The sequence below is a fragment of the Oncorhynchus gorbuscha genome, linkage group LG09 (genome assembly GCF_021184085.1).
Source record: "Oncorhynchus gorbuscha isolate QuinsamMale2020 ecotype Even-year linkage group LG09, OgorEven_v1.0, whole genome shotgun sequence".
In the NCBI taxonomy this organism is placed as follows: domain Eukaryota; kingdom Metazoa; phylum Chordata; class Actinopteri; order Salmoniformes; family Salmonidae; genus Oncorhynchus; species Oncorhynchus gorbuscha.
In genome coordinates this window covers 82,500,553-82,519,111 of record NC_060181.1, presented here as the reverse complement: position 1 = coordinate 82,519,111, position 18,559 = coordinate 82,500,553, and the positions used below count along the sequence as shown (strand labels likewise).

Here is an 18,559-nt window from a genome sequence, read left to right as displayed (position 1 = left end):
TAATTTCAATGAGAATGGTCCTCCCTTCCTCCTCTGAGGAGCTTCCACTGCTGCAATAGTTATTTTTAAAATGGAACAAAAAAGCTACAAAATATTTCCCAAGCAAGAATTTAGCTAGGTCTGTCTGGGAATGGTCTGAGTGACCAACTTAATTGGAGGAGCCTAATTTGAGAGAGATGTTTTATTAAATTTCTCATTTAGTTCTCATTTACAACTGCGACCTGGCCAAGATAAAGCATAGCAGTGTGAACAGACAGCAACACAAGAGTTACACATGGAGTAAACAATTAACAAGTCAATAACACACTAGAATATACATTGTGTGCAAAAGGCATGAGGAGGTAGGCGAATAATGACAATTTAGCAGAATAACACTGGCGTGATAAATGATCCGTTGGTCATGTGCAGGTAGAGATACTGGTGTCCAAAACAGCAGAAAAGTAAATAAATAAAAACAGTATGGGGATGAGGTAGGTAAATTGGGTGGGCTATTTACCGATGGACTATGTACAGCTGCAGCGATCGGTTAGCTGCTCAGATAGCAGATGTTTAAAGTTGGTGAGGGAGATAAAAGTCTCCAACTTCAGCGATTTTTGCAATTCGTTCCAGTAACAGGCAGCAGTGAACTGGAAGGAAAGGCGGACGAATGAGGTAATGGCTTTAGGGATGATCAGTGAGATACACCTGCTGGAGTGAGTGCTACGGGTGGGTGTTGCCATCGTGACTAGTGAACTGAGATAAGGCGGAGCTTTACCTAACATGGACTTGTAGATGAGCTGGAGCCAGTGGGTCTGGTGACGAGCTGTTGGCCAAGGTTGGAGTAGCCAGGAGGAAGGCATGGCCAGCCGTTGAGAAATGCTTGTTGAAGTTTACGATTATCATAGATTTATTGGTGGTGACCGTTTTACCTAGCCTCAGTGCAGTGGGCAGCTGGAAGGAGGTGCTCTTGTTCTCCATGGGCTTTACAGTGTCCCAGAACTTTTTGGAGTTAGAGCTACAGGATGCAAATTTCTGCTTGAAAAAGCTGGCCTTTGCTTTGCTGACTGACTTTGCTGACTGACATGTATTGGTTCCTGACTTCCCTGAACAGTTGCATATCATGGGGACTATTCGATGCTATTGCAGTCCGCCACAGAATGTTTTTGTGCTGGTCGAGGGCAGTCAGGTCTGGAGTGAACTAGGGGCTGTATCTGTTCTTAGTTCTGCATTTTTTGAACGGAGCATGCTTATCTAAGATGGTGAGGAAGTTACTTTTAAAGAATACCAGGCAATCTCAACTGACGGGTTGAGGTCAATATCCTTCCAGGATACCCGGGCCAAGTCGATTAGAAAGGCCTGCTCGCAGAAGTGTTTTAGGGAGCGTTTGACAGTGATGAGGGGTGGTCGTTTGACTGCGGACCCATAGCGGATACAGGCAATGAGGCAGTGATTGCTGAGATCCTGATTGAAGACAGCGGAGGTGTATTTGGAGGGCCAGTTGGTCAGGATAACATCTATGAGGGTGCCCTTGCTTACAGATTTAGGGTTGTACCTTGTGGGTTCCTTGATGATTTGTGTGAGATTGGGGGCATCTAGCTTAGATTGTAGGACTGCCGGGGTGTTAACCTTTTACTCCTACCCCCTACTTTTTCGAACATTATGTTAAAAATCGTGCAACATTTCAGCACCCTGTTACTCAGGCCAGGAATATAGTATATGCATATGATTAGTATGTGTGGATAGAAAACACTCAGACGTTTATAAAACTGGTTAAATCACGGCTGTGACTATAACAGAACGTGCGTTTCATCGAAAAGTGCAGGAAAATCTGATCACTGAAAGTGGAAAAATATATCCATCCGCCACTTCAACCCATTGTTATGGGCGAACGACATTAAATAGGGCTGAGGTTGCAGTACCTACAGCTTCCACACGATGTCAACAGTCTTGTCATTTGCCAATTCTTTGTTTCTTGGTCAAACGAACAAGAGACAGGCTTTTTCTTCAGGTCTCCGACCGGATATTTTGGTTGAGAAATACACGGACATTATTTCCAGACGGACCCCTATAGAAAACACTTCGTCTCGTGATTAATTTGATCGCTTATTAACGTTTACTAATACCTAAAGTTGCATTACAAAAGTATTTCGAAGTGTTTTGTGAAAGTTTATCGTCGACTTTAATTTTTTAAATGACGTTACGTTATAAGATGCTATTTTTTTTGTTTATCACACAGTCTTCATAGATCGATATCTAGGCTATATATGGACCGATTTAATCGGAAAAAAAAGACCCAATAGTGATTATGGGACATCTAGGAGTGCCAACAAAGAAGATGGTCAAAGGTAATGAATGTTTTATATTTTATTTGTGCGGTTTGTGTAGCGCCGACTATGCTAATTATTTTGTTTACGTCCCCTGCGGGTCTTTTGGGGTGTTACATGCTATCAGATAATAGCTTCTCATGCTTTCGCCGAAAAGCATTTAAAAATCTGACTTGTTGCCTGGATTCACAACGAGTGTAGCTTTAATTCAATACCCTGCATGTGTATTTTAATGAACGTTTGAGTTTTAACTAATACTATTAGCATTTAGCGTAGCGCATTTGCATTTCCAGAGCTCTAGATGGGACGCCTGCGTGCCAGGTAGGAGCAAGAGGTTAAGCATATCCCAGTTTAGGTCACCTAACAGAACAAACTCTGAAGCTAGATGGGGGGCGATCAATTCACAAATGGTGTCCAGGGCACAGCTGGGAGCTGAGGGGGGTCGGTAGCAGGCGGCAACAGTGAGAGACTTATTTCTGGAGAGATTAATTTTAAAAATTAGAAGTTCGAACTGTTTGGGTATGGACCTGGAAAGTATGACATTACTTTGCAGGCTCTCTCTGCAGTAGACTGCAACTCCTCCCCCTTTGGCAGTTCTATCTTGACGGAAAATGTTATAGTTGGGTATGGAAATTTTTGGTGGCCTTCCTAAGCCAGGATGCAGACACAGCAAGGACATCAGGGTTGGCAGTGTGTGCTAAAGCAGTGAGTAAAACAAACTTAGGGAGGAGGCTTCTGATGTTGACATGCATGAAACCAAGGCTTTTCGATCACAGAAGTCAACAAATGAGGGTGCCTGGGGACATGCAGGGCCTGGGTTTACCTCCACATAACCCGCAGAACAGAGGAGGAGTAGTATGAGGGTACGGCTAAAGGCTATCAAAACTGGTTGTCTAGAGCGTTGGGGACAAAGAATAAAAGGAGCAGATTTCTGGGCGAGGTTGAATATATTCAGACAGGGGTATGGTGGGGTGCGGGTACAGAGGAGGTAAGCCCAGGCACCGGGTGATGATAAGAGGTTGTATCTCTGGACTGCTGGTTGTAATGGGTGAGGTCACCGCATGTGTGGGAGGTGGGACAAAAGAGGTATCAGAGGTATGAATGAAGAGTGGAACTAGGGGGTCCATTGTAAACTAAAATAATGCTAACTAACCGGAACAACAGTATACAAGGCATATTGACATTTGAGAGAGACATATAGTGAGGCATAAAGTAATCACAGGTGTTGATTGGGAGATCTAGCTAAAACAACAGGTGAGACAACAACAGCTAATCAGCTAACACAACAACAGCAGGTAAAATGGCGATGACTAGGCAGAGAGGGTGAGATTAACTACACGCAGAGCCTGAGTTCGCGGCTGGGGCCGACAGATAAAAAATAAATAAACAGAATGGAGTACCGTGATTAATGGACAGTCCAGCAGGCATCAGCTATGTAGCCAAGTGATCATAGTGTCCAGGGGGCAGCAGTAGATGACACAGGGGAGCCCCACTACGCTAGAGACACAGCATTTAAAGTTAGTAGCGTCTGCTCCGACCGAGGCCGGATGAAGGCACGGTGGATGGAGTATTCGTCGGCAGACCTGTCGTGGTGGTGCGGCGGGGCGCCGTGTCGACAGAGAATCCAAGCCAGACGGCGAAAGAGGTATTGTGGAATTTAGTTTGCTAGCCGGGAGATGTGCCTGGTTCACAGCTAACTGGTGCTAGCTTCGTGGCAGTGGCGTTAGCCACTATATCCAATGGGTAGCAGCGGTGATCTGGTGCCAAGGTTCAGAGTTTACAGCAAGGATCCGGTGGAGTTTTGGGCTCTAGCCGTGTATGAGTGGGGTTCGGGTGAACAGCTGAGTAGGCCGGGAGGTGGGCCTCAGGGAATAGCTTCAGTACTAGGTGCCACGGTGAGTGAAAGCTATCTGCAAGCTAGCTGTGAAGATCAGAAGTAGTGGTCCAGGGATTACGGCAGGAATCCGGCATGGTTGTGGAGAGACAGTCAGATATTGGTAGACAAGCGATATTGGTAGACAGGCGAGAATTATCCAGGCTAAAAACAGGGCTGGTATCTGTGCAGAAGGTAAAAGCCGCTAGCAGTGGCTAACAATGACTAAATAGCTTGTAGCTAATTAGCTGGTTAGCTTCTGGAAATTCTTTAATGTGTTCTAAAATTGAAAATAATAGCGATTCCGTATCACATTGGGTGAGGCAGGTTACCGGAAGGTATAATCGAATAAAAATTGAAATATATATATACAAAAAATACAAAAGTACATGAGAGGACAAAACAAACATCTTCACTGCTACGCCATCTTAGATGTAACCAACTGTGATAGTTTCATCAACTGCTGTGCAATTTACAGATACAAAACACAGGAAAACACATTGACTGTGGCAGCCTTTAATCTTGTTAAAAACAGTGTTATAAAACTAATATACATGATATAGATGATGACGTACCATGCTTTGTGTGATGTGGTTCCCTTCACTTAAATCCAGATTTCTCTGGGTCCCCGCATCACTAACAGGTCATCTCCTGGAGAGAGAAAACACATGGTCAGAATCATTTGCACACATACATATACACTGAGATGTCATAATAGGGGTGTTTGCCTGGTGTGGTGGCAGTGGTGTGCAGTGCTCTAGTTAAGGACTGGCTTAACGGCTTGAGTTTTCAAAAGCACCAACAACACGTCACACTGAGAAAGAGCGAGAAGGGAGACGAAAGGCAGAAAGGTGGGGAGAGGGTGTGATTCCTCTGCTATTGCAACACACACACTCCCCCACCCAAAGTAGTCCCCCAATCTATAGCCCTCTCGCATTCCCCACCCACCCAAGGGAGTAGCCAATTTACATTGAATGGCTGGGGCCCCACAATCACGTTCTCCACATACTCGTTTTCACTCGTTGCCCTTCCCTTCCTCCTTGCCCTTCCCTCCTGCCATTCTGCCGGCTGGCTAATATTCAATTGCCTTCCAAAACAAACTTAAGGTCACTTTGAATAGGCTATTTATTGCTCAAACACCAAACATACAAACACATAACCTGCGTTATCACCATTAAGTGAGGATGGTGAAATTGTTGGTAGTGAGAGACAGTGACCTCGAGCTCCGGGCCACAGGCATGCCAGCGTTTATTAGTGACCTCGAGCTCCGGGCCACAGGCATGCCGCTTTTATTACAGTGACCTCGAGCTCTGGGCCACAGGCATGCCGCTTTTATGACAGTGACCTCAAGCTCCGGGCCACAGGCATGCCAGCTTTTATTACAGTGACCTCGAGCTCCGGGCCACAGGCATGCCGCTTTTATGACAGTGACCTCGAGCTCCGGGCCACAGGCATGCCAGCTTTTATTACAGTGACCTCGAGCTCCGGGCCACAGGCATGCCAGCTTTTATTACAGTGACCTCGAGCTTCGGGCCACAGGCATGCTGCTTTTATTACAGTGACCTCGAGCTCCGGGCCACAGGCATGCCGCTTTTATTACAGTGACCTCGAGCTCCGGGGCACAGGAATGCCGCTTTTATTACAGTGACCTCGAGCTCCGGGGCACAGGCATGCCACTTTTATGACAGTGACCTTGAGCTCATTAATCTCCTTCTCCGAGGCTCAGGCACAACACAGTCCTGCCTGTCTGGTCTGCCTGTCTGCCTGTCTGGTCTGCCTGTCTGTCTGCCTGTCTGGTCTGTCTGGTCTGCCTGTCTGTCTGCCCTGCCTGGTCAGTCTGGTCTGCCTGCCTGGTCAGTCTGGTCTGCCTGCCTGGTCAGTCTGGTCTGCCTGCCTGGTCAGTCTGGTCTGCCTGCCTGGTCAGTCTGGTCTGCCTGCCTGGTCAGCCAGTCTGGTCTGCCTGCCTGGTCAGCCAGTCTGGTCTGCCTGCCTGGTCAGCCTGTCTGGTCTGCCTGCCTGGCTAGCCTGTCTGGTCTGCCTGCCTGGTCAGCCTGTCTGGTCTGCCTGCCTGGTCAGCCTGTCTGGTCAGTCTGGTCTGCCTGTCTGGTCAGCCTGTATGGTCAGTCTGGTCAGCCTGTCTGGTCAGTCTGGTCTGCCTGTCTGGTCAGTCTGGTCTGCCTGTCTGGTCAGTCTGGTCAGCCTGTCTGGTCAGTCTGGTCAGCCTGTCTGGTCAGTCTGGTCTGCCTGCCTGGTCAGTCTGGTCTGCCTGCCTGGTCAGTCTGGTCTGCCTGCCTGGTCAGTCTGGTCTGCCTGCCTGGTCAGTCTGGTCTGCCTGCCTGGGTCTGGTCTGGTCTGCCTGCCTGGTCTGGTCAGTCTGGTCTGCCTGGTCTGGTCTGCCTGGTCTGCCTGGTCTGGTCTGCCTGGTCTGGTCTGCCTGGTCTGGTCTGCCTGGTCTGGTCTGGTCTGCCTGGTCTGGTCTGGTCTGCCTGGTCTGGTCTGGTCTGCCTGGTCTGGTCTGCCTGGTCTGGTCTGCCTGGTCTGGTCTGGTCTGCCCTGCCTGGTCTGCATGCCTGGTCTGGTCTGCCTGGTCAGTCTGGTCTGCCTGTCTGGTCAGTCTGGTCTGCCTGTCTGGTCAGTCTGTCTGGTCTGTCTGGTCTGCCTGTCTGGTCAGTCTGTCTGGTCTGTCTGTCTGGTCAGTCTGGTCTGCCTGGCCTGGTCAGTCTGGTCTGCCTGGCCTGGTCAGTCTGGTCTGCCTGGCCTGGTCAGTCTGGTCTGCCTGGCCTGGTCAGTCTGGTCTGCCTGGCCTGGTCAGTCTGGTCTGCCTGGCCTGGTCAGTCTAGTCTGCCTGGCCTGGGTCAGTCTGGTCTGCCTGGCCTGGTCTGCCTGGTCTGCCTGGTCTGCCTGGTCTGGTCTGCCTGGTCTGGTCTGGTCTGGTCTGGTCTGGTCTGCTCTGGTCTGCTCTGCTCTGGTCTGCCTGGTCGGTCTGGTCTGCCCGTCTGGTCTGGTCAGCCCGTCTGGTCTGGTCTGCGTGGTCTGGTCTGCCCGGTCGGTCTGGTCTGTCTTGCCTGTCTGATCTGCCCTGCCTGTCTGATCTGCCTTGCCTGTCTGATCTGCCCTGCCTGTCTGGTCTGCCTGAACAACATCCGTGTGAGACATAACCCTTACATTTCCAGATAACGTGTCGGGGGCGATGAAACAGAGCACCATTCATTTTCAATGGAGGGAAGTGAAGAGGGAGGAGGGACCATTGGGCGATGCGTGCATGGGCGAGGGAGCTTAAACAGGGCGGGACAAAAACATTGGGCGCTGCGTGCATGGGCGAGGGAGCGTAAACAGGGCGGGACAAAAGTTGGGAAATGCTGAACTTTATGCAAATACTCTGATTTTGCAACGATATTGACCAATCAAAGCTCACTAGCTTCCAGCCCCTACAACAAGAAAATAGCTTCAAGTGTTTTGTCAAATACTGGTGGAGTCAACTAATAAAAGAATGGACGACCTGACCAGAGAGGTCCAGGACCTGAAGAACAGTTTGCAGTTCTCCCAGGGTCGGCACGATGAGTTGAAACAGGAGAACGGCAAGATGACAGCAATCTGTAAGTCACAGAGAGAGAACATCAGTTCTGTGTGTAAATCCATGATAATGACAGAGAAATCCGATTATCGAGGGAAATCAAAGGTGGAACAACATGGTTGTGGATCGAATTGTAGAATCTCCACGAAACTTGGACGGAGTCTGAGGACAAAGTGGGGGAAATGATCTACGAGAAATTGAACATGGACCACAGAAATATTGAGTTGGATCGCATCTACAGGACTGGAAAACCCATTACCAGCCCAGGTGACAGGTCCAGGATGATTGTGATCAAGTTCCTGAGGTTCAAATAAATACAAGGTACCTGTTCTGGAAAGAGCCACGGACTATCCTGAAGCTGTGCGTCAGAAAAGGAAAGAACTTATCACAGCCATGAAAGCTGCCAGAGCTTGTGAGGACATTGCTTACATCCGCAATGACAGGCTCATTGTCTGCCCTTCCTCCCAGAATCCTGGAAGGGATGAGATAACTAGAAACCCATAGGCTTAGCTTCAACCCTGCAGCACACACACACTAATTGATTAATGGACTGCTGAATGTACATTTTTTTATCTTGCTTTGTTTGTTCTTTTTCATATTATGTCCATCTCTGATAAGCTACCCAGGAAAGGGCTGAAAATAGCCCATATTAATATATGTAGCCTTAGAAATAAGGTTAACTTGTCAAGTGTAGGGGCAGTATTTTGATTTTTTTGGATGAAAAACATACTCATTTGAAACTGCCTATTTCTCAGGACCAGAAACTAGAATATGCATATAATTGTCAGATTAGGATAGAAAATACTAAAGTTTACAAAACTATCAACATATTGTCTGTGAGTATAACAGAACTGATATTGCAGGCGAAAACCTGAGGAAAATCAAACCAGGAAGTGGCTTCTATTTTGTTACTATGAAGCCAAAGTAATTCCGCTACCCAAGAGTGGCAAAGCAGCCTTTCCTGGTTGTGTCAGCAGACCTATCAGCTCTTATCAAACTGTTGGAAAATTGTATTTGACCAAATACAATGCTATTTTTCTGTAACCAAATTGACAATAGACTTTCAGCATGCTTATAGAGTAGGGCACTCAACATGTACTGCACTGACACAACAGGTTATTGATAATAAGAAGATTGTGAGAGCTGTACTGTTAGATTTCAGTACAGCCTTTGATATTATTGAACATAACATATTGTTGAAAAAACGTGTGTTATGGTTTTTCAACATCTGCCATATTGTGGATTCAGAGCTATCTAATAGAACAAAGGGCTTTCTTTAATGGAAGCTTCTCTAAATGTCAAACATGTAAAGTGTGGTGTTCCACAGTGCAGCTCTCTAGGCCCGCTACTCTTTTCTAATTTTACCAATGACACGCCACTGGCATTAAACAATGTGTGTCCATGCATGCTGATGATTCAACCATATACACATCAGTAACCACAGCTAATGAAGTCACCCTTAACAAAGAGTTGCAGTCTGTTTTGGGATGGGTAGCCAGTAAGAAAAACTGTTGAACAAGTTGAGACTAAATTATTTGGTGTTACCTTAGATTGTAAACTGTCATGGTCAAAACGTATAGATTCAATGGTTGTCATGATGGGGAGAGGTCTGTTTCTTGACACCACACTCCAAAAAGCAAGTCCTGCATGCTCTAGTTTCGTCTCATCTTAATTATTGTCCGGTCGTGTGTTTGAGTGCTGCAAGGAAAGACTAGCATGTCTTGCTCTACATTGTAAACAGAGGGCTGATATAAATACTATGCATACCAGTCTCTCTTGGCTTAAGAGTTGAGGAGAGACTGACTGCATCACTTATTTTTATAAGAAACAAAATGTTGAAAATCCCACATTTTTGCATAGTCTACTTGCACAGCTCTGACACACACACACTTACCCCGCCAGGGTTCTATTCACAGTCCCCAAATCCAGAACAAATTCAAGAAAGCGTACAGTATTATATAGAGCCATTATTGAATGGTCCTTCCATCTCATATTGCTAAAATTAACAGAAAACCTGCAAACTATTTGATCTAGATAGTTTGTGAATAAGTATTGATATGTCTTCGTGTGGCATTTTCAAAATGTAGTTCTGGCCTTGAGCTGTTTTTGTCTATTAATCTTCTGTATTATGTAATGTTTCATGTTTTGTGTGGACCTCAGGAAGAGTAGATGCTGCTAACAGCTAATAGGAATCCTAACAACATACCAAACACTGGATTGGCTGTTGACACCTAGCACGACCTAGCCTGCTTGCTAGCATCCACATGAGGGCAAAGCTAGAATGGCTATCCAAATGATTGTGATGTGTGGAAATCCCCTGTCTCTCATTTCGCCTGAGAACATCTGCTGCCCGAACAGCCGGGATCATTCAGTCTTTCCCATCCCGCCATACCTTCTCTCGCACAAAACATTTTCCACAAACTCACAGGAAACAGTGTCAGGGTGACTGAATGCAGCAGTATGAAGAAGAAATAGAAAATGAGTGGAGCCAGGCTGTATGTAGACTTAGGAGCATGGAGAGGTCGAAATAATAGAGGAGGAAGGATGGAAAGGCAAACTGACGTCTCCATGACCAACCCACACATTTGGGCCCTCTCACGACTCATCCATGGGGGAACATTGGTGTAGCGGAGAGCATGTGTTAAAAAACACCTCCAACCGACCCACACTCTGCAAGACATTCAAAACGGTGTCATGACGGCCTCTGTTGGTCCATCAATGTAAGCCTAAACTTGCCATGTTAAGCAATAAACCCCATTAAAAGCCTATATAAAACAGCAGAGAGCATTACAAAAACCTGCTGTGTGTGGTTACAGGTTTGGATTGCTCAAGTGATCTGCAACACGAGGCTACGTTCACATGCGTGGATCAATGAGGGCAAATGGGTTCAGCCCGAGTAGCCAATGCACTGTGTAATGTTCAATATCCTAGACTATATCCATGGGCACAAAATCCTCAACAACGAAAACACACGAACACACACACACATTGAGTAGTAATTTGAAAGCCTATCAATCTTTGCGCTTTACCAAAACATTAAAAAGGGTATAAAGCATGGGTTTCTACTCCCCAATGTAACAGAGTGTGGTCAAAGACTTACTAATGTAGTTGTAGTCACCATCTGGTTACCTACAACTACAAACAGTTATATTTGTGTTTTTTTAACATATGTATTAACTTATTTCCAGATATCTACTAAACTACCCACAATGCACTATTTCTCAACATTATATGGAAAACCTACTCTGCGTTAGCTAGCTCGACCTGGCTAACATTAGCCACTAGCCATGCAGACCAAGTGTTGGCAGTGGAGAGCTACAATCCACCAATCATGAGGAGGTGTGATGTAAACAACCAATCAGATTCTCCACACGTGGGGGAAGCATAATCTCTGTGAAGTAGGCTACTAGAGTTTTTCAACCTACTAGCACACTAAGTAGCTGACTGACTGATTTTGTGATCATTTCCATCTACCTGGAGCCTTCCTCCGATCGCCATCTTCTTGTTGGCTGTTACCCTCGTCTCCTGTGCCCAATGCTGCCTCTGGATTATTGCCTCTGGACTCTATCAATTTTGGATTTACCGCTGACTCTCCCTCTGAAGCGCCTAGCTCCTTGGCTCTTCCTTGGTAGCTAACACAGCCGGCAATCAGTAAGTCTTCGCTCTCTCTACTTTTGTGTAACTGGCTTTCTGTGGGTTCGTGTCCATGTTCGACTAGTTAATATTGTTCTCTGGCTTACTACTTAGATATGTCAACCGTGGTGGATTGCTAGCTATGCTAATGTTACCGGTATCTGCAGTTATTTGATAGCTAGTTCGATGGTGTTATGCATTTCCAAAACGGTGGTTTACTAGGTGTTGATAGCAACTGGTTGACTCATGCAGCGCTAACATAATGTTAACAGGCTGGTAGGGCTAACATTAACAGGCTTGTTGGCTAGCAACATTGCAAGCTGATTTGCAACAAATTCATGAAGTGTTTGCTTATACATTGGCTGAAATTTTAATTGAAACCAGTAGTCATGAGCACAAATGATTGTTTCATTTGACGTTACATACACTGAGAAAAACATAAATGCAACATGCAACAATTTCAACGATTTTACTGAGTTCCAGTTCATATAAGGAAATCAGTCAAATTAAAGAAATGAATTAGGCCGTAATCTATCGATTTCAAATGACTGGGCAGGGCCGTAACCATGGGTGGGTCTGGGAGGGCATAGTCCCACCCACTGGGGAGCCAGGCCCAGCCAATCAGAATTAGTTTTCACCTACAAAAGGGTTTTATTACAGACAGAAATACTCAGTTTCAGTTTCCTTAGCTGTCCGGGTGGCTGGTCTCAAACAATCCCGCAGGTGAAGAAGCTGGATGTGGAGGTCCTGGGTTGGTCATGGTTAAACGTGGTTTGCAGTTGTGAGGCCAGCTGGATGTACGGCTAAATTCTCTAAATGTAGGATGTAGCTTATGGCAGAGCCAATAGCTCTGGTGGACATGCCTGCAGTCAGCATGCCAATTACACGCTCCCTCAAAATCTGTGGCATTGTGTTGTGTGACAAAACGGCACATTTTAGAGTGACCTTTTATTGTCCCCAGCACAAAGTGCACCTGTGTAATGATCACGCTGTTTAATCAGCTTCTTGATATGCCACACCTGTCAAGTGGATAGATTATCTTGGCAAAGGAGAAATGCTCACTAACAGGGATGTTAAAAAAAATGTGCACCTAATTTGAGAGAAATAAGCTTTCTGTGCATATGCCTGGGATCTTTTATTTCAGCTCATGAAACATGAGACCAACACTTTACATTATGCATTGATATATTTTTGTTAGGTATACATTTCAACCTTATTTCTGTACATTATAGGGAACAGGCTGACTTGCAGGGTCCTCCATATAACGGTCTACTCCATGATTGGTTTTATGTAATAACTTGAAAAATAGAAAAGTTAGAATGTACTTTGAATTGGCACTTTTAATGTATATGCTAAAGCATATGCACATGTCCGAAGTCGGAATGTGTGTGTGTGTGTGTGTGTGTGTGTGTGTGTGTGTGTGTGTGTGTGTGTGTGTGTGTGTGTGTGTGTGTGTGTGTGTGTGTGTGTGTGTGTGTGTGTGTGTGTGTGTGTGTGTGTGTGTGTGTGTGTGTGTGTGTGTGTGTGTGTGTGTGTAACGGAAGGAAAAGCCAGAGCATGTCAATGCCCATCCCTGGTGCTAAGAATAGTTTGCGCAACAAACAACTCCCGACAGCCATTCATCACAAACCGTGGTCAGGGGGCAGGCGGGCGGGGAGAGCGAGGGAGCGGCCGGGCTGGAGCCCGATTCGCACCATTAAACCGAAAACCACCGGGTGTTTTTAGCATGCCTAGTAACCTGTAGTCCAGTCATTATTGTGTTGTGGGGGAGGGAGTTTGCGTAGAGAAAGAGAGAGAGCGAGTGAGTCGGAGAGAGATTAAGAGAGATCTCAGTTCCAGTCGATCTCGTTTCCTGTTACTATCGCGATTTGACCTCCATCTGACATGCCATATGGGGAGGAACAAACACCAGAGCCACTGATAATTTCCTCACAGCCAACGCTCAACCGACTTCCCAGGTTGCCCTCCTTTAATTTGTTATCCCTTGGGAGAGAAGAATGTAGGTGTGTGTGTGAGTGTGTGTTACAGAGAAGTGATATGGGCAACATTTCCCCGTGCCTGGCCTGCTGCTGTGCAAGCCCTTATCTCTATATCGACCTGCAGGCTCGAGCGAACAGGGACGAGGAAGGGGAGGGAGGGGTGCAGAGCGGAGTGTTGGCGCCCTCGCGCTCTTTGTCCCTGGCGCTCGGCCAGCTCTCCCTGGAGCGCCGAGGCTCGAGCTCCTGCTCTAAAAAAATAGTGTGACGCAGGATTCTCTCCGCAGCGACGAGGGCGGGGGAAAACACGGCTTATTATGCACACACCACTACGCAGGGCCCGCTGTGTTACCAAAACGAAAAGAATACTCTAAAACAACGAAAACAAATATTAGGAGTTTTAAAATCGCGTCTGGATTAAGCTAAATACAATCTATTCACCACTTTAAAACGATGTCTGCCCATAATACCAGGGGGGTCCATAATGAGTCTTGTTTGAGGTAATACAATGATTACAGGTGTCTCAATAGTAGTTGTGTCTTTTGATACATCAGATTTATTTTATTTATTTGGCATTCATTAACATTCATTACGAGAGTAATTGAGATAAGAAACCTATATGTAACAGACAACCCTTCACTCCTCATCATGCGTAACAGCACACACGCAGCTGCCGAAAGATAGTGTGCGCGTGTGTGTGCGTGTCTGAGTGTGTTTGCCTTGCAGCGTGTGTGTGTGTCGCTGATGCGTGAATTGGATGTGAGGCTGGGCTGGTCAGAGAGACGGGGGCAGGGAAACTCCAAGACAGCTCCTCATACACACGGAGAGAGAAGTAGGCAGGCCTCCAACACTTCTCCGCACGGAATACCAGCGCGGCACGACAGACAGGCGGCAGAACCCCCAGGGGCAGCTAGGGGGCTAAATAACCGCGCAGAGGGTTTTCGCTTCCCACCCCACACGATTTCAGCGATCCCGTAGTCGACACACAGCATCTTATTCCGTAACACACAATGTGACCATGGAAAGTCAAACTCATCGGAGAAAATTCAACACCAAGTCCCAATTGATTTACTTGCTAATCTCAACAATTTAGCACAATATATCAGTTGTCAACAAATTATCAGCAGGGGTCCGCTACATATCAATCTATGATTTCCATATAGCGAACGCACGCTATGACCAATTAAATACATAATCATACAATTGGAATATTGTGTCCACAAGGTCCCGTGGCAGAGGGACTGCGAAAGCTGAGGAGGGAACGGACGAGAGAGAGAGAGCTCGGCTATAGTGCACACATACACACACTAAGGCAGGTGCACATATGTGAGTGTACCTGTGCCCGAGCACCTGCCCCTTTACCCTCCCAGTCGCCAAGTTACCTTTCGGGTGGTGGTATGATATATATACAGTGCCTTCAGTAAGTATTCACACCCCTTGATTTAGTCCACATGGTGTTATGTTACAGCCTGAATTCAAAATATCTACACAAAATACTCTAATGTCAAAGTGGAATTATTAGTGAATACAAAATATATATATATATATATAAAATACTAATATATCTTGGTTAGATAATTATTCAACTCCGTGAGTCATGTCATCACATTTGGCAGCGATTACTGCTGTGAGTATTTCTGGGTAAGTCAAAGAGCTTTGCACACCTAGGGCCTCATTTATCAATCATGCGTTGGCACAAATCTGTGCATAAGTCATGTGTGGGGTCATTTCCACGCAAAATGTGAGTTTTAACCATATGAATGTTTGCATGAGAGTGTGCGTACATTTAAATACAACGACCAAGCGTACACACAGTGCCAAAGTGGTGGAATAAGGGAACTGCCTTCAAGCATAAAATGGGGAAATATGTTTAAACTTTGAAATTGTTAAGAGTTGCCTAATAAAACAATTGTTCTATTTCATTGTAAATTCATGAAACTTATCTTGGCGGTAGATCAAATGATATAAACACATCAGTTCATGTGTTAGATAATCCTTATAAAAGTACAGTAACTTGTCAAATTAGATGCAAGTGTGAAAGTGAAGCCGTTGTTAAAATACTGCAATAATGGGAAATATTGCTCTGACCTTTTTTTTACAGAAAGTACAGATTTACTCATCTGATATCGTTTACCAAAACCAATCGTATAGGATCTTTGCAATGATTTAAGACCTACTTTAACAAGGCAAACATGCCATTCCGGTCCACATCTAAGTGCTTTCCACCCTAGGGTTTTTGGCAACGGGCACCTTTCACCGGGAGTTTGCAGATTCTCGTCTCACAGCCCTCAATTAGCCAATGTTTTGGGTGCAATGGTCGGCAAAACGAACAGTAACACATGCAATTGCCATACACCATCGCACAATGTTGTTTATTAAAGAGTGGTTTCTTTGTCATGGTGCCATACACGGGTTCCCAAATATTAACATAATAGATGGCACCCACATAGCCATAAACGCACCATACCAAAACGAGTTAAACGATGTGAACAGAAGAGGCTTTTACACTTAATAATGTGCACGTTATGTGATGCGCAAAAGACGCTGCTGAATGTGGTCGCAAGGTAGCTAGGTGGAACACGCTACTGGTTCAATCTACATAACATCAATGTTTAGCAAGGTCACCCTTGACAAGTCAGTATTCGACTTCTGAGGACGTGGGGAGAGGAGGTGGAAACCGGCATCTGCCTCTGGTTCAACAGGTTGCATGTTCGAATCTAGCGATAGAAAGTAGTTAATAAAAATAATAAAAATGTTAAAAAGTAAGCCTATCCCAAATATTATCCCTTACCTTAACCATTCGGAGTTAATGCTTAAACTTAACTTTATACACTAATACAAATGTCACATTTTAAGTTCAAAGTAGTAAAAAAGTTAAGTATTTGGTCCCATATTCATGCTATGCAATGACTACATCAAGCTTGTGCCTCTGCACATTTGTTGAATACATTTGCTCTGTTTTGGGTGTGTTTTAGATTATTTTGTGCCTAATTGAAATTAATAGTAAACAATGTATTGTCTTATTTGAGTCACTTATTGTAAATAAGAATATAATGTTTCTAAAAACTTCTACATACATGTGGATGCTACCATGATTATGGATAGCTCTGAATGAAGAGTGAATGATAATGAGTGACAAAGTTACAGACCCCCCCACACACACACACACAAAAAAATGTTTTTTTATAAGGGAGTATGATATTTGTGTGTCTCATCATTATTCACGATTCATTCAGGATTATCCGTAATCATGGTAGCATCCACATTGAAGTGTTTAGAAATATATTCTATTCTTAATTACAATAAAGGAGACTAAATATTATTTATCATTAATTTCTATTGGGCACAAAAATATCTGAAACACAACCGATGACAAGCATACCCATAACATGATGCAGCCACCACCATGCTTGAAAATATGAAGAGTGGGACTCAATGATGTGTTGTGTTTGATTTGTCTCAGGACATTAAGTTAATTTCTTTGACAATGTTTTTTACTCTGTACAGGTTTCCTTTTCACTGTCAATTAGGCTATTATTGTAGAGTAACTACAATGTTGTTGATCCATCTTCAGTTCTCCCATCACAGTCATTAATACAGTCAACATTGGCCTCATGGTGAAATCCCTGAGCAGTTTTCTTCCTCTCCGGGAACCGAGTTAGGAAGGACACCAGTATATTTTTAGTGAGGGTGTATTGATAAACCATCCAAAATGTAATGCATAAAATCACCTGGGAGTGTGAGCAGCAGTGTGCAGAGTGTTCCTTTTAAATTAATAACTTCACCATTCTCAAAGTGATATTCAATGTCAGATCTACAAAGATGTGTGTGTGTGTATATCCCATCTACCAATAGGTGCCCTTCTTTGTGAGGCATTGGGAAACCTCCCTGGTCTTTGTGGTCAAATATGTGTGAGAAATTCACTGCTCGACTGAGGGACCTTATAGATAATTGTATGTGTGGGGTACAGAGATGAGGTTGTCATTTAAAAATCATGTTAAACACTATTATTGCACACAGAGTGAGTCCATGCATCTTATTAAGCACAGTTTTACTCCTAAATGTATTTAGGCTCACCATAAAGTTGATTAGGGTTGAAGACTTAGACTTAAGACTTTTCAGATTTTAATTTTAAATTTTTGTATTAAAAAAAACGAAAAACATAATCCCAGTTTTACATTATGGGATATTGTGTGTAGGCCAGTGACAACAAATCTTAATTTAATCAATTTTAAATTCAGGCTGCAAACAAATGTGGAAAAGTCAAAGGATGCGAATAGTTTCTGAAGGCACTGCATTTGTTTCTGTCTTTGGTTTGAACACCCCTTAAATCATTCCTACGTCATCAAGTTCGCCACCCCCTATCGCGCCCTTCGGTCTGCCCGGTAAGGAGATCACGTGAGCCAGGTTGTGCTTTTTACATAGTCTGCCCTGTACAGCGATTGCGTGTAGGAAGTTACCTAGTTTACATATCAACAGTACTGCCACAGCAACATAAAATTAGCTTAACACTTGATATACATCATCACAGGGCCTCGCGCCCTCCCTCCACACAGGCGCATGCAAGTCGGTGCAGGACAGTCTTCCCGTCAGCATGACCGCCAACAACAGCGACATTGTGTGGTCCGTGCTGTCACTGGAGAACAGGCGACGTTCGCTGAACCAGACCATTCATCCCTGTCCAAATTAGGACTAAATAGGCCTTATGTCCCCAGAGAGGCAGGATTGAAGTAACAAGGATGAGCATATGTGTCACCTCCCACCTGATCTCAAATCCTTTCTTTGAATCAAATCAAAATATAAATTGTATTCGTCACATGCTTCGTAAAGAACAAATGTAGACCAACAGTGAAATGCTTACTTACATCCTAGTATACATGTGAGGTTTGAGAAAGGCATGCCTCGATCTTATATATAATATCATCTGAATCGAATTTCTTTGGCTTTAAATTATTGGCTGCAAATGTGATGGAACTGCCTTGCATCAAAACGGGCTGAGGTGAGAGGGAGCGCGAGGTGGTGACAAGGTGTCATAATCAACATCCTCTCACAATATTCCATTTCGGTGAGATCATGAAAATATAGCCCAAATAAATCATCCACCTTGCACAAAAGCAACATTAGAACGAAAATATAAACACAATCAATAACGGACCAAGGACACACCCGGGAAGGTTGACACACTTCATTCTGACCTGTA

General features: G+C 44.8%; 1 pseudogene; it reads right to left on the bottom strand.

Annotated features, from left to right (window-relative positions):
* Positions 1–18,559, bottom strand: part of LOC124044171 — a 111,985-nt pseudogene that overhangs the window by 88,524 nt on the left and 4,902 nt on the right.